Genomic DNA, 16140 nt, shown 5'->3' with positions numbered 1-16140 from the left:
GAAACTAATTTGACAATAAACTATTTGTAAAAAAAAAAAAAAAAGTTGGAAGTGGTTGGCTCTGCAGAGTAGAAAAATCGATGGGATGGACTAGACAGGAGAGGACTGCTGTATTTTTTTTTAATGTTTATTTATTTGGAGAGAGAGAGAGCAGGGGAGGGGCAGAGAGAGAGGGAGAGGGAGAGAATCCCAAGCAGGCTACATGTCCAGCACGAAGCCCCAACGCAGGGCTTGATCTCACAACCATGAGCTGAAATCAAGAGCTGGTTGCTTAATCGACTGAGCCACGCTGGCGCTCCACGGGACAGCTGTATTATTCTTTAAAAACCTTGTATATCTAAGTACCCTTGAAAACTAGATATACATATTTAAAATTGATAAAATTTGGGGCAACTGGGTGGCACTGTCAGTTAAGGATCCAACTCTTGATTTCAACTCAGGCAATGATCCCAGGGTCATTGAATTGTGCCCTATGTCGGGCTCCACACTGAGTATGGGGCCTGCTTAAGATTCTCTCCTTCTGCCCCTCACCCGCCAGCATTCACGCTCTCTCTCTCTCAAATAAAAAATGAAAATAAAAAATAAAAATAAAAATCGATAGAATTTGTCAGTTTTTTTACCTTGATAAAAATTTCAGCCAAATAAAAAAATTTTGAAATATGATTTAAAATACATATTCACAACATAGGAACAAAATACTGGAACAATCCAAATATTATCAATAATGGAGTGCAATTTGGCATGAAAAATGAATGAACCACCACTAATTCAATGTAGACAAATCTTAAAAACAAAATATTAAGCAAAAATCGTGACAAAGCATATATACTGTATGATTCCATTTATGCAATGTCAAAAATAAAGTACTGTTTTAGGATATGTACATAGACGGTAAAATTAAAAGGGCAAAGATGACTAACAGAAAGTTCTGGATAGTAGTTATCTCTGGCAGAGAAGGAGGAAGATGTGAACCAGGAGCTTCTAAGTAACTAGTAATTTTTATTTCTAAACTACATGGTGATATCCCACTGTTTGTTCATGTGTGCGTGTGTGTGTGTGTGTGTGTTTAACTGTCATATGTTTTTGTAGTCTTTTGTATGTGTTTTGGGTTATTTATTACTTTATAACAAGCCACCCCAAAATTAGCAGCTTAAAACAAAGATTTATTGTTTCCTAGGATTGTGTTTCCAGCTGGGCTCAGTTGGGAGTTTCTTCACCTCTTTGTGGTATGGGCTGGAGCCGTTCATGGGGCTGCCCTCAGCTAGAAACTGAGTAGCAGCTGAAACACCTAAAATGGCTTCAGTCACATGTCTGGTACCTCAACTGGAAAAGGCTGTGGGGGCTGATGAGGCTGCCCTCTGTCCACATGGCTGCTGTCCATTCTGTGCTCTAGCCCAGGACCCTTTAAATGGCAGCTGGCTTCCAAGAAAGCAAAAGCAGAAGTTGAAAGGCGTCTTAAGGTCTAAGGCTAGAAGCCACAATGTGTCACTTCCACCACATTCTGTGAGTAAAAGCAAGTCATAAGACCAGCCCAGAGTCAAGGGAAAGAGGAATCCATCCCACCTTTTACTAGAAGGAGTGGCAAGTGGCCACTGCATATGGTGCAGGGATGGGGGACGGTGCTGGCAGCCATCTTTAAAGACAAGAGATCACAGAGTCTAACAGAGAATCTCATGATCAGCAGGGTTTAGAAAGTAAATTTAACAAGAAAGGCACAAGATATACGAAGGAAACTATAAAATGAATTGTTGATTTCACAAAAATACTAATTCTCCAAAAGTCAATATATATAATTCATGTAATTCCATTTTGAATAGTTATTTTTAATAGGGCAATTAAGGGGCACCTGGGTGGCTCAGTCAGTTAAGTGTCCGACTTTGGCTCAGGTCATGAACTCACAGTTCATGAGTTCAAGACCCATATCAGGCTTTGTGCTGATAGCTCAGAGCCTGGAGCCTGCTTCAGATTCTGTCTCCCCCTCTCTCTGCTCCTCCCTGGCTCATGCTCTGACTCTCAAAAAGTAAATGTTAAAAGAATTTTTTAAAGTAGGGCAATTAAAAAATTAATTGGATAATAAAGTTTACAAACCAGGAAGAGAGCCCTACCCAGAAACCAAATTTTCTGGCTACTTGATCTTGGACTTCCTGGCCTCTAGAACTGTGAGAAATAACTTACTGCTGTTTAAGGCCCCCTCTCTTTTATGGCAGCCCCAGCAAACTAAAAGGCAATATATATGATATAGAGCAGAAAACACCTTCTTAATCAAGATTGAGAACGTAAAAGCTATAAAAGAAAAGATAGGCATATTTGGCCATGAAAAGTTACAAAGAAAACGAAAGTCCTTTGAACAGTAAAATATCACCTATACAAACAATACTAAAGGAATAATTCAGGAAAAATATTTATAATGCAGATCATATAAAGTTAATACTTAAAACATGCAAACAGCATCTACAAATGTGGTAAGTGGATCTTGCAAAGAAACAGAGACAAATCAAACTAGAAACAAATCTAGAATTTCAAGTTCATTTATCCTGTAAACATAAGATGATCAAATTCACTAGCAGGCATGGAAGTGTTACATAGCAACAAAATATCACTTTATACCCTTCTGACATGTAAAAAGATGAAAAGCTATAACTCTTGTTACTGGTGTGGATATAAAGAAACTGTCCTACATGGCTGGTGGAAATGTAACATATCACAATCATTTTAGCAGCCATCTGATGCTATCACTAAAATTACAAATGCATACGGCTTTTGACCTAACAATTCCCCTGCTGGGAATCTATCCTATAGAAATAAAATCACTAGTACATATGTTGGAGAGCATTCACTGTAGCAAAGCCTATCATGAGAGAAAAATGGAAACAAGTGGAATTATCATTACTAGGGGAATAGCTAAATCAATTTGGGTGCAACCACACCATATATATTATGCCATTATTTAAAAGAATAAATTAGACAGATAATAGGTGGCTTAAAGGGGGCTCAAGGAAGCATGGCTGGATGAAAAAGCAAGTATAGTCAGGTGGTCATACTTGATTCACTGTAATAAACTAATCACCATATATTGCCGTCCATGTAAATATGTATGTTCACGTGTGTATATATATGGATATGTGTACATGCACATATACTGCATACATGCACACCCATGTCTGGCATTTGATGACATGAAGAACTATGGCAGGGAAGTAGTTGTGAACTCGGGTTACCTGACTGCCGGGTGTCACTAATATGGAAGAGAAATGGAGGGAAAGGCGAATGAAGAGTAAACCAAAAAAAAAAGGAAAAAGGGGGGAAACTGCACACAGATGGGCATATAAATAATCATATTTTCACAGCTATAAATTTGTGTTCGCAGGAGGTTACATGTCCAAGGGTGTTAAATTAAGAGTGGTGTTTTTCCAACGCAGTAGAGCAGATGCACTGCCTATGTTCAGGTAAATCCAGTCCCTGGTCCCCTGCAGCCTGGATCTTGGAATTGGGACAGAAACAGCCATTTGGGAAAGTCTCCATCCACCTGCATTAAAAGTATGACAAGATCTGGCAAATCAAAACAACCAAGAGATATCACTCCACACCTGTTAGAGTAGCTACTGTCTAAAAGGCAAGAGATATCCAGTGTAGGTGAAGGTGCGGAGGAAAGGGAATCCCCATGCACTGTTGGTGGGAATGTAGACTGGTGCGGCCACTGTAAAAAACAGTATGGAGCTTTCTCAGAAAATTACAAATAGAACTATCACACAATCCAGCAATTCCACTTCTGGGTATATGTCCGAATGAAATAAAACCTCTGTCTCAAAGAGATACCTTTCCCCATATTCACTGTGGCATTGTTCCCAAAACATGGGAACCCAAAACATGGGAGCAACCCAATTGTCCATCAACAGATGAAGAGATTTAAAAAATGTGATTTATAAATAAAGGAAAATGTGCCAGAGATATAGATAGAATAGAATATTATTCAGCCATAAAAAAGAAGGGAATATCCTGCCTTTTGGCACAACATGGATGAATCTTGAGGGCATTATGCTAAGCAAAATGAGTCAGACTGAGGAAGACAAATACCATGCAATCTCACTTACACGTGGAAGCTGAAAACAAACAAACAAACAAACTCAGAAACAGAGAGAAGATGAGTGGCCTCCAGGGCTGGGGGTGCCAATGGGTGAAGGTGGTCAAAGGGTAACAAATTTGCAGTTCCAAGATAAGTCAGTTCTAAGGATGTAACATACAGCATAGTGACTGTAGTTAACAACATACTGTACTGTACAACTGAAAGTTGCTAAGAGAGATTTGAAAGATCCTCAGCACCAAACAAAACAAAACAAAACACTTGCAATGAAGTAAGGTGATAGATGTGTTTACTAAGCTTATTGGGATCACCATTCTGCAATATATACATATATCAAATCACTTCCTTGCATACCTTAGACTTACACACTATGTGAATAGGTCAAATATATCTCAAAACTGGAAAATAAAAAAGAATGATAAGATCTGTCCTTCCAGGGACACAGCCTTGAGCAGACACTCCCCAGGCACTGATTGGCCTTGATCTCAGTGACAAATGACCCAGGTGGTGAGACCAAAACCACAACCAAAACCAAAATCGGACCAATCCTACACCATAGCCACCCACGACTCCCAAGCCCTCAGAAAGCCCAGCTTACACTTACCCGCAGTGCTCTCCCCACTTCTTTGACACCCTGTAGTGTGTAGCAGGAACCTGGTATCAGGGGGCAGACAATTTGGGTCTATACCTCTCTCTGCCTCTCACTTGTGCACCATGATGGAGATCAGGGTGCATAACTTTCCCTGTGATCAAAGCAACAGAAAGGCTTTTTTTCTAGCTTGCACATGACCTTTCCAAATAACCTGGATGTCCATCCAGTGCTGGTGGGAATGTGAATGGATACAGACTTTGAGAAAGTCATGAGGTGGAACAGAGTAACTGACATAAGAGTCGGACTGAAGCTCGTAATTGGGGCGGGAGGACTGGGGGCTGGGAAACGCTCAGCCCGCTGAGGATTAAGAGAAACCGGTCCTTCTGGTCGTCCCACTCCTGGAATCTGTCCTAAAGGCTTGTGCACCAGCACGTTCATTTCAGATTCACTTGTAGTAACTTAGAAGTGGAAACACCTTGTATATCCCAAAAAATAGGCCCGTTGTTAGGTAAAATAGGCATATACTTTTGACAGGACGTTATCTAATCATTGAAAATGATACTTACAGAATTTTAATTTCATAGGAAAACCCTATTGATAAAGGGCTACTTTTTATAAGAAGTATGGAAGGGATGCCTGGGTGGCTCAGTTGGTTCAGCCACTGATTCTTGGTTTCAGCTCAGGTCACCATCTTGTGTTTCATGAGTTGGAGCCCCACACCCGGCTCCAAAGCTGGCATTGCAGAGTCTGCTTGGGATTCCCTCTCTCCCCCTCTCTCTGCCTCTCCTCTGCTCATGCTGTCTCTTCCTCTCAAAATAAAATTTAAAAAACTTAAAAAAAAAAAAGCAGTAGGGAAAAGGGTATATGCTACTTGATCTCATATATACAGAAAGAATAGATGCAAAAGGAAAGGACTAGAAAGGAATGTGCCAATGTTACCAGTGGGTAGTAAATCTGTGGACGATTTCCTCTAATCTCTTTATCATTTTCTCTATTATTCAAAATTCTACAATAGGCATGCAGCCCCACGATGACTGGGGAGGAATAGCTTAAAAAGTACAAATAAAAACAAAAGCTGGTAAGATATGTCACCGAGCAATAGTTCAGTGACAAATGTGACAAACTACATGTTTGCCATTGGAGGTCCTAACTCTTGACAGTTGTGCAATCCCTGTCACCCTCTGATCTTGGAGCTTCACCCTCTTCTACTGCATTTTCAGCCTGGAAGAAAGATGTGCTCCTCAGGCCAGGCTGCCCAAGAAACTGGACCTCTGACACCCCAGAGCAGGGAGATCCCCTCGGTGTGGACAGAGGGATGTAAGCTGAGACCAAACACCTTCAGAGCCGCTGGAGCTTAGGGAAAGCTCCCTGAGGGGCAGGGCTGATAGCTATTTGGAAGGAGGGGAAATTCATTATGGGGAAATCAAATTGGTGAAAAATTTTTAAAGACAGAGTGAATAGATTCCAAAGCATCATCTTTATCAAGCACACTTGATAAAGAGTGCTGGCGAGCACAAACTTGACAGCTAATAAACTGGAATTGCAAACGTGGGGAGCAGGGAGGGACAGGGCAAAGGATTGCTGAGCCAAGTAGAATCTGCAACCCGGAACAAGTGACATTTGCCTTCCATGCCCTCCACCATCTCCCTCTGTTTTCTCCCTTTCTTCAGCCCCTCCCCCTCCCCTTTTCCCACTGTTTTAAGCCACCTGGAGTCCCACACCCCTGGAGAGATGAGACAGTGAGAAAAATGCATGTTTTCTTCCTGAAGTAGTAGTTGCTCTGTGGAGGCAGCTCAGCTCAGTGAGAGGAAGCCCATGGGTGGTTTTTCAGGTCTGACCCCTTGGGAGAGCTTGGCACTCATTGACCTCTAAGCTCTCCTGGGAGGGGAGGGCAGTGCCCTCCACACAGAGAGCTGCACTTTCTCACCCACACCATGGGGTTCTCTGGGTCTACGGTGGACTTGGAGGAAAGTTTAGCCAGGAGGGTGATGATACCTTTGGTCTCTGGCATGTCACCTTCCCATGTCCACACTCTCCTGCCCCTAACCGCCTCAGTCTTGGCTCCTATTCCCATAATCCCCCCTCTGGCTAGTGCTGGTAAGGTGGAGAGGCCCTCCCTAGAGAGTCCTGGCACCAGAATCCAGCACATCTAATCCATGGATACAGTTTTACAGAGGAGAAAAGGGAAATTACAGAGCCAAAACTCCTTCCAACAGCCCCAAAACTCCTAAGCCACAGAAGACTCAAGCGATGACAAATGCTGAACCTATGAGACCCAGGTCCATCCGAACTACCCCCAAACATCCAGTCCCCACCTCAGTGCTCACAGAAAGGACTAAGCAGGGCCCAGGTGTGTAAAAGGTCTCTGACCTTGCCTCTCCCCATGGTCCTAGCACCTCCCTCACCTCCCCCCACCTCCCAACAGTGCTCTGCGTGACTGAATGACTTCATACAACTTGCATTTATTTGCTTGTTTCTAATCACATCCTAGGATCTCATGCCCTCTTGATGGTAAATAAAAAGGAACAGAAGATGCTTCCTAATGACCTGGAAAATCAAGTTCATACCTTTCCCAAATCAGAATGAATTTGTTCTAAATCTAGCCAAGTCAGAAGCAAGCATTAGCAGAAGGCCCACCCACTTGGCCATTTCCCCCAGTCTCTTAAGGCTTAATAAGTCACCCTGAAGGGTTGGCTTCACCTGAGATGAGTCAGTATCTCCTGTTTGCATATGGTCATTACTTTCTTTTCAGAGGGAAAAAAAGGAGGGGGAGGGTCCTTGTCTATAGATGGACAGTCATTAACAAAAATTATCCTTCAAAAACCATCATCAGACTTACATAGTGTCTAAAAACCCATTGTTTCAGACACTTCTCAGAGCAATGACTTTTTCTAGAATATTTGATGAGGCCAGATCAGCATTTTACTAAGTGACAGTCAATATGTCTCATTGGTTCAGAATCCAGTTTCTGGGGGAGCCTGGGTGGCTCAGCCAGTTAAACCTTCGACTTCCATGACCTCATGGACAGTGAACAGCTCATGACTTCAGGCCCCACATCCGGTTCCCTGCTGCCAGAACAGAGCAAGCTTCAGATCCTCTGTGCCCACCCCCTTTCTGCCCCTCCCCCACTCATGCTCGAGAGCAATTGCGCACATGTTATCTCTCTCTCTTTCAAAAATAATTGAACATTTTATTTTTTAAAAAAGTTAAAAAATCCAGTTTCTGGACTGAGTTCCACTTCTGGTATGGATGAGTAAGTTTGTACTATACTAATCTTCCTGAAGATAACAATTAGAAGCTTCTAGACTCAAAAACAAAACAAACAAAACAAAAAAATCAAAATAAAAACCTACTGAAGGCTGGAAGCCCTGAAGAGTATCCAAAAGTTACAGATTCTAGAGGAAAGTTGATACTTGGAAGAAGGAAACAGTATGAGGGGAGTGCCCTAGTTTTAAGACTTTTCACCTGAGGGAGAGTGTCCATCAGTGTCCTCAGAGGTAACTAACACTGAGAGAGAACCCACAGTCTTTCTGGCCTGAAAAACCAGGGGATAGAATTTGGAGCAACCACAACTCCTGGAAAATGAGTAGAATCCAGAAAAGGAGAGGGAAGAGAGAAAAAGCCTCAACTTTCCTGTGTAAATGCTGCTCAAGTTTCTGCCTGACCCCAAATCACCCATACACAGGACAGACATAAGGCAGCCCCAATAAGGATAAAACAGCTGAGCCAAGATTTGAGATGTCACCCTAAAAATAGAGTTTGCAGTTTGAACCCAACCAAGTTATTATTTGCTAAAGCAAAAATTCACACCTTTCTGAAGGAATACAACAGATTCAGTCTCCACAACGTCACAATCACACTATCTGGAATACAATCCAAAATCTCTTGACATTCAAAGAAAATGTGACCCATGCTGAAGACGAAAGACAATCAACAAAAAGCCAACCTCAAAGCAGATGTTGAAATGTGCAGAAAATGATTTTAAAGCAACCATTTGACTATGCTAAACGATGTAAAGGAACATGTTAAAGTAACAATGAAAATACAGTGTTTGCAGGTAAATAAAAACAACCATAAAAAAGAATCAAGTGGAAATTCTATAACTGAAAAACACAATATCTAAAATTGTAAAAATCAATTGGATGGGCTTGACAATGGAATGGAGAAAACAGAGGAAAGAGTCAGTGAATCTAAAGAAAGATCAACATAAAACATCCAACTGAAGAATAGAGAGAATAATAATAGAGTCTGTAGGGTAATATCAAAAGGTCTAACATACATGCAATTGGAACCCTAGAAGGAAAAGAGAGATGAAGGGGATAGAAAATACTATTTGAAGAAATAATGACAAAAAATATCTCCAAACTTGGGGAAAGACATACATTTTTTAAAGTTGATTTATTTAGCTTGAGAGAGAGAGAACAAGCAGAGGACAGGAAGAGAGAGGAGGAGGGGCATAGAGAGGGGGACAGAGGGTCTGAACCAGGCTCTGTACTGACAGCAGAGAGGCTGATGGAGGGCTTGAACTTATGAACTATGAGATCATGACCTGAGCCAAAATCAAGAGTCAGATGCTTAACTGACTAAGTCACCCAGGCGCTCTAGAGAAAGACATAAATTTACATATCTAAGAAGTTCAGCAATCCTCAAACAGGTTAACTAAAAGAAAACTATGCCCAGGCACATTAGAGTCAAGCCTCTGAAAATCAATGATAGAGAGAATATCCAGAAAGAGTTACAAAGCAGGCAACAGTGATTCAAATGACTGATCTCTCATGTCGGAAACAATGGAGGCCAGAAGGCAGGGGATTAACGTCTTGGTGGGCTGGAAGAAAGAAACAACCTAGCCCAGAATTCTATCTCTAGCAAAAAAAAAAAAAAAAAAAAAAAAAAATTATCAAGTATGAAGGCAAAAAAAAAAAAAAAAAAAAAAAAAAAAAAAAAAAAAAAAAAAAAAAAAAAAAAAAAAAAAAAAAAAAAAAAAAAAAAAATTATCAAGTATGAAGGCAACATAAAAGTTTTTCAGATAAAAGAAAAGTAAAAGAATTTGTCACCAGCAGATCTGCACTAAAGAAATGCTGAAGGAAATTCTTCAGGCTAAAGAGATATGAGACCAAATGAAAATATGAATTTTTAGGAAGGAAGGGGGGACATCCAAAATGATAAATATCTGGTAAATATAAGATTGATTTTTCCATCTTAATTCGTTTTAAGCAAATATGACTATTGAAAACAAAAATTATAACACTGTCTTGTGTTTATAACATATGTACTTTTCAGGTGCCATAGAAAGGAAATGTTGTATGTCAGATCAATATTCCACTGGAGGGTGACAAGTGGGCCTATATGGTTGCAAGCTTCTATATTTATGTGAAGCAGGACAATATCACTGTAACTCTACTGTGAAGATTAAGACTGTATGTCATGATTGTTACAGAGCCATGAGGGGAGGGGAATGCACTGATATATAGCAAAGCTACCAACATGGAAATGAAAATGGAATTCTAAAAAGTGTTAAATTATAATTCTTAAGAGTGAGCCTATTTCCCCCAGAGTGTGTGACCCAAGAGAGAGAGCAGGAAGGCATCCACAATGACTTTTAAGATACAGTTGCCACATTCTACTCATTCGATATAAGTCAGTAAGACCAGCCACAGAGGAATTAAGGCTACGCCCTTTGAGGGGAGGAATATATTTGTGGACGTATATTAAAACCATCTCAATTCCTGAGATGCAATTGCCTTTCATTTTCTTCTGAGTCTTTCAGAAATTATCTACACGTACAAAAGCTGATAGTCCTTTCTCATTAACATAGCTAAGACCTCACTCTATATATTCTATACTTTGCTCTTTCCATTTGATAATATATCTTGAGAATTCTCGTAAGACAGGACAGAGATCTATCTTGCTCTGTGAAATAGATTCAAAGCATCAAAGTACTTAACCAGCCCCTGCTGATGGTCATATAGGTTGTTTACTACAACAAAATAATGCTGCCAGGAAGACTTTAGTATCTATATTTTTGCCAGTTTATGTAAGAATATCTAGGAAATAAAGCTCTTGGAGTAGAATTACTGGATGAGAGTTTATAAACATTTGCAATCCTGATTACGTCAATTTGTCTTCCAAAAAGATGACTGGTTGATTCACCCATCTGTGTTACTGAGAACCCATTTCCCTATCCTTGGTAACACAAAGTTTTAATGTAGCCTTAAAATGTTGCCCACCTGATAGGCCCAATATAGTATGTCACTGTTGAGTTGATGTGCTATTTTAATTAGCATTAAATTTATAAGCCATTTTTATTTCTTTTCTACGAGCTATCCTATACCTTATTAATGTGTGAAACAAAGGAAATGTATCTTTATCTATCATATACACTGCAAATATTTTCCCTTGTGTTGCCATTTGCCTTGTGCCTTTCTTTTCCTGACATACAAAATGTTTAAGTTTTGAACTAGTCAAGTTTAAAGTGAATTTCTTACAAGGATGTTAAATGTGTCAAAATTTCATTTTATGAGGCGCTTGAGTGGCTCAGTCAGTTAAGCATCGGACTCTCAATTTCAGCTCAGGTCATGATCTCACAGTTCATGAGTTCAAGCCCCACACTGGGCTCTGTGCTGACAGTTGTGGAGTCTGCTTGGGATTCTCTCTCCCTCTCTCTCTACCCCTCCCTGACTTGCTCTCTCTTTCTCTCAAAAATAAATAATAACACATTAAAAATTTTTTTTCATTTTATGATTTCTGGTTTTTCCCCCAAAGTTAGAAAGATCTCCATTTCGTGGTTCATGTTACAAGTCATTCATGCCTTCTACTAGCATTTTTATGGTTTCAACGTTTACCTGCAAGTAACTGCAATCTGGAACATAGGTTAAAAAGTAAGGCCGTTATCTATATTTATTTATTTTTTTGTCCAAATGACAAGCTGGTTTTCCCAGCATCAATTATTAAAGAATCCACTTCTCTCCAGTGATTTGAAATGCCATTTTATTAGATGTGTTATGCTCCCTCTGTTTTGCAGACTGTTTATGAACTCTGCTTTGTCTCATCGAACAACAACTACTCTGAAGATGGGCAGCTTTGAAGGTACAAAAAGGAAAAAGGTCTGGATCTTTGGAGTTCATGGCCAGGGAAGAAGCACAGCTGCGGGGGCCAGGGGGCGCTGTCTGAGCAGCTTGGGAGGGAGAGCAGGAGGAGGGTGAGGATTTGGAAAGCATCAAGCATATGGAAAAGAGATTGATGGCTAAAGTACATAAATTTCATAATGGTATTTTTTTAATGTTTTTAGTTTATTTATTTTGAGAGAAAGAGAGAGAGAGTATGGGAAGGGCAGAGAGAGAATCCCAAGCTGACTCTATACTGTCAGTGTAGAGCCTGATGTGGGGCTCAAACTCATGAACCGTGAGATCATGACCTAAACCAATATCAAGAGTCAGTCACTTAACTGACTAAGCCACCCAGGCACCCCCATAATGGTATTTCTTAAAAGCAATTGTGCTGCTTCCCAAAACAACTAAAACTAATAATGGGTCTCAGAAGACTTGCTTTCATGAACGAAAGAAGAATTTGCTAATCAGCTAGCCAAACACTTCTAAAGTTCTTGAAATCATTTTGACCTCTGGTAGGCATCTATTCTATTATCTTCCTTCTGACTCTTGAAATCATGCTGCTTTTTATCAGAATGAGTCGGTGTGTATTCGAAACATGTGGGACCCCAAAATAGAAGGGTGGTCCTGCCCCTTACTGGAGATTACTGGGGTTCTTCCTCTGCACCAGGCACTCCGTGTGGTCCCTCATAAACCTTGCCCTGTGATCCTTGCAGCAGCACAAGAGGCCATCGTTATCTGTGCTTCATGGTGAAGATAAGTGCTGGCCCAAAGTCACACTGGAGTGATTGCAGAGCTGGAACTCAGCACAGCACCCTGTGTTGCGGGAGCCGTAGCCTTGCCAGGATGCGACACAGCCTTTCCCGTGTCATCTATAGTGTAGATCAGGGGAAATGACAAAGAAAGACTTTTAAAGCTGAGTTTTCCAGAGAAGAGGAAATGGAAAGAAGACTAGGAAAGGAATCACCCACCCCATCACCATCCAGAACTAGCATGAGGACGTGGCCTCATTTACCCCAGTTGACAATGACTTAGGGAACCATGAGCTTTCTCTCCTTTTCCCAGCCTAAGTGGGGTAAGCTGCTGTCCCTCTGGCTGCATCCATGCTCAGGCTCCTGTCATGTCTCAGGGGAGGCCCTTCTCTCTGGAAGCCTCTCAGCAGAGACCTAATTTGACCTCCGGGGCTTCCTGGCCACTTGAGCCTAGAAGATGGCCCATCCCTGAATCAGGGCATTATCTTACCCAGGCATGGAATAAACAGGTGCAGAGGAATGAGAAAATCATATCAGCCTGCAACTCTGTGGCCTCCAACTGGAAATTCCGATACGTTCCATCTGCCATTTCTCTTTGCTGCTACATTTCCACCCAGTGCCACTCCTGGGGTTTATACCCTGGCTCCAATGACCTAGGCCAGCTGGGGGGGTCACTTTCACTAGATTAAATCTGATTAAGAGTGTCAGGTGGCAGAGAGGGGCCCTAAAGCACCCCAGAAACAATACTGGTTTTACGTTCCAACCCTTCCTTCTTCCAAGTATTCATATGGAGTGACCACGTACAGTTGAGCAGGTTGTATACTATGCCACATTACTGAAGACAGAACTTGCAGTGACCTCTGATTCACATACTCTCAATGTTTCCTCAACTATGAGGACACTGGTATCAACTAAAGCTCACCCTCAGAGGCCTGTACACATACATCGCAATCCTCTCAGAGGGTGACTCCCAGGAAAACCAAGGTGAAGAAACTCAAAAGACTAGGGCAATATTCTGCCTTTAATACCTGGGAATACTAGCACCTTCTCCGACCCTCCACTCTTTCCCCACCCCAGTATTCATATGTAGATCCATAAAGCCTTTGAGACATTCTGCCAAGAAATTCATAGTGCAGGTTGTTTCTAGAAGAGTGACCACATGTCTGGTTTGCTCTGGACAGTCATAGGTTATGACTATTGTAATGGTGGTCTCAACAGTTTAGCACTTGTCCGAGACAAAAGTGTCCTGGTTTGGATAGTTAATTATAGTCACCCTACTGAAAAGCCACAAATGGGCCAGCCCAGAGAGACTGAGAAAAGGCAGCACCAGCCAATAACAGAAACAAACACTAAGAATCATTTAATTGAGCCACCAATATATATACCTATATGTATATATGTCTGAGTTATGCACATGCATGTATATATGGTTTATATGAATGCATATATAACATATATATAACATGTATAATACATACATTTGTTGAGTGTTAGATAATTCTCAACCTGCCAGCCTCTGCACTAAGAGCTTTAACGGCTCTGCATCTACCTGTATATATATTTTAAAACTAAGACTTTATTCTGACACCTCCAATTCCAATCCAATATTACCAGGGTCAGTCATCCTAGCTCTTCCCCTTTTCATAACTGTAGCTTTTTTCTATAGCAGAAAGAAGTCTGCCTCTCATGATCTACATCATATCTACTTATCTGGAAACCCTCACGTACACATACATAGTTTCAGAGTCTCTGGCTCTATCCTTATGAGAAACCAATTTACTAACTACAGATCAGTATCTACACCCAGTGCTTTGTCTTCAGCCTGAGCAGTCAAAACACCATTTTCCAAAGTACCTTCGGCGAGTTCTATATGGTCTCTTGTAGGCTAAGTTATTCTTTTGTAATACTTTAGATGTTCTGCAACCTTTTGAATTCCATTTTGGGTTCTCCCTACAACCTGGTGAATTTTTTAAAATACATATGTAAAATTCATTCTTTGCGATGTGTAATTCTATGCATATGCGTTTGCAACTTGACCAAAGCACAGAATCACGTGTTCACCACCTCCGTCATGACACGAGACACTTCTATCACTCCCAAACTCCCCATGCCACTCCACTGTGGTCAACCCCTTCATGAGCATCTTCCGTGGTAACACTGATCTGTTTTCTCTCCTTGTAGTTTTTGCCTGGCCCATGAATGGAATAATGCAATATGTACCCTTTTGAGCCTATCTTCTTCCATTAGGCAAAATGCATTTAATTCATCTGTCTATTGTGTAAATCAGTGGTTTCTGCCTTGGTGACACTGAGTAACCCTCTGTTGTACGCTGTGTGATAGGTTGTCATTCACTGGTGAGGGACATCCAGCTGTTTCTAGTTTAGGGTGAGTGTGAAGACACGTGCTGTAAACGTTCTCACACAGACCTTTTGTAAACATAATTTTTATTTCACTGGGTAAATACCCGGGAGTGGGATTGCAGGGCTATATGCTAAGAACTTCTTAAATTTTCTAACTTTATAGAAACTGTCTGTGTGCCAAAGGGCACAGTACCTTTTTTGCATTCCCACCAGCAATAGATACATGATGGTTTCAGTTGTACTGGGGCTCTTCAGCAGCTGGTACTGTCAGTATTACGTATTTTAGCCACTCTAATGGGTATGTAGCAGTATCTCATTATAAATTTAATTTGCATTTTCCTAATGACTAATGATGCTGGGCATGTTTTCATGAGCTTATTGGCCATCTGTACATTTTCTTTGGTGAAGCATCTTTTCAAATTCAAATTCTCTCTCTCTAAAATAAAAATAATAAAAATAATAAAAATTAAGAACTGTTAATTCAGGAATGAAAGAGGTGATATTATTACAGACCTCACAGACATTAAAAAGACAATAAAAGAATATTATGGACAATCCTGTAACCATAAATTCAACAACTTGGATGAAATGGACCAATTCCTTGAATACATGACCTACTAAAACTTACTCTAGAAGAAATAATCCGAACAGTACTCTATCAAACAGATTAAACTCATAGTTTTTTCTCTCTCTTTTTTATATGTTTATTTTTGAGAGAGAGAGAGAGAGAGAGAGCGCGCGCACACACACACAAGTGGGGGAGGGGCAGAGAAAAAGGGGGACACAGGATCTGCAGCAGGCTGACAGCAGATCAGGGGCTCAAATTCACAAACCATAAGATTATGACCTGACCCAAAGTCAGACACTCAACTGACTGAGTCACCCAGGTGCCCCTAAACTCATAGTTTTAAGCTTTCCAACAATAATAACAAAAACACCTCTAGGCACAGATGATTTGGTTTGACTGGGGAATCCACCAAATGTTTAATGAGGACATAATGCCAATTTATAATCTCTTTCCGAAAACAGAAGAGAATACATTTCCCAAATCACTTCATGAGGTCAGCATTACTCTAAAGCCAAAACCAGACAAAGACACTACAAGAAACAGAAACAACAGATCAATATCCCTCACAGACACAGTTAAACAATCCTCAACACAATGTTAGCAAATTGAACCCAGAAACATGTGGAAGGGACAATATGCCATGATCCAGTGTGGTTTATCTCAGGAACACAAGGCCGGGTT

At 40.8% G+C, this 16140-nt stretch overlaps 1 long non-coding RNA gene across 1 annotated transcript in view; it reads right to left on the bottom strand.

The window, feature by feature from the left end:
• The window catches only part of LOC120229700, a 33390-nt gene extending 28543 nt beyond the window's left edge, over window positions 1–4847 (bottom strand). The window contains exon 1 of the long non-coding RNA XR_005527813.1: window positions 4686–4847. This is a non-coding gene — a long non-coding RNA (uncharacterized LOC120229700). The remainder of the gene's footprint in view (window positions 1–4685) is intronic.
• Window positions 4848–16140: the final 11293 nt, after the last annotated feature.

This window comes from Hyaena hyaena, unplaced genomic scaffold, assembly GCF_003009895.1.
Source record: "Hyaena hyaena isolate Hyena2069 unplaced genomic scaffold, ASM300989v1 scaffold_33, whole genome shotgun sequence".
NCBI classification, from domain to species: Eukaryota; Metazoa; Chordata; class Mammalia; order Carnivora; family Hyaenidae; genus Hyaena; species Hyaena hyaena.
Note: the sequence above shows the minus strand (reverse complement) of the source record. Positions and strands in the feature narration are given on the sequence as shown.